General features: G+C 23.6%; 1 pseudogene; it reads left to right on the plus strand.

The window, feature by feature from the left end:
- The window catches only part of LOC108754608, a 12,042-nt pseudogene that overhangs the window by 7,828 nt on the left and 3,216 nt on the right, over positions 1–998 (plus strand).

Here is a 998-nt window from a genome sequence, read left to right on the forward strand (position 1 = left end):
GGGGTTCATCCAAAATCATAAATATCTGCATAATTTGAATAAAATGTTAAAATTACGTGTATATCTTAATGAAGTAGGATGAAACGTACGATAGTAAATCAAGAGCTGCTATCTTCATCAAACAAAATAAGGTGAAGTTATATTTATTTTTCGAAATTAAATTTCTGGCAATATTTTTCGCAATAAATTTATTTATAGTTTTTTAAGATTAAATTTAAGGGTATTATTAATATTTCAGATTGATTACGTTTAAAGTCCGACAATTATATTGGCACGTAATTATAATTTCTGAAATTAATTCATTCATAAAATGAATATATATAAGTCATTTTTACATTCAGACCGTAGTGGCGCTTTGTATTTCAAGTAATGTTTCTAACATAAACGGTCTTATTTCCAATCTTACTATTATTTTTACTTTTTTGTGATTATTACAATCGTAATTTTTTAAATTATTACAATCTCGTTTTTTTGAGACCTATGGTAATATTTTTGTGCAGTTAGTTTTCGATCCTTACTGTCACTAAGTTATACGTTAAAAGATATATTTTCACCATTTTTTTTTCTTTATCGTTTCATCGTTAACCTATCTTAAAATTTTGCATACATCATATTCGGTACTTCAACCTTATTGTATATAGAAATTAAATATTTCGGTGATAATTCGATTTACTAAAAAATCACCTTAAATACACCTTAAATAAAGCCAATCTAAAAACACTATTTAAATAAAATCGCAATTGTCAAAAATATAACAAATATTATAAATATTAATATTACAAATAATATTCATGTTTGCTTTCTGAGACAGTTTATATAATTGAGATTATAAAGAACAGAAATGCGCTTAAATGGCGTAAAATGATGTAAATAAAATATTTCAAAATATTTCGGTGCAAAGAGTTTCTTTCCTTTATATATCCTATCACTGATTTTTATTCAAAATAATATATCCGTTTAATAGCTATTTTTATATATATATGAATATGTGTATAATA

Source organism: Trachymyrmex septentrionalis, unplaced genomic scaffold, assembly GCF_001594115.1.
Source record: "Trachymyrmex septentrionalis isolate Tsep2-gDNA-1 unplaced genomic scaffold, Tsep1.0 scaffold80, whole genome shotgun sequence".
Taxonomy (NCBI): domain Eukaryota; kingdom Metazoa; phylum Arthropoda; class Insecta; order Hymenoptera; family Formicidae; genus Trachymyrmex; species Trachymyrmex septentrionalis.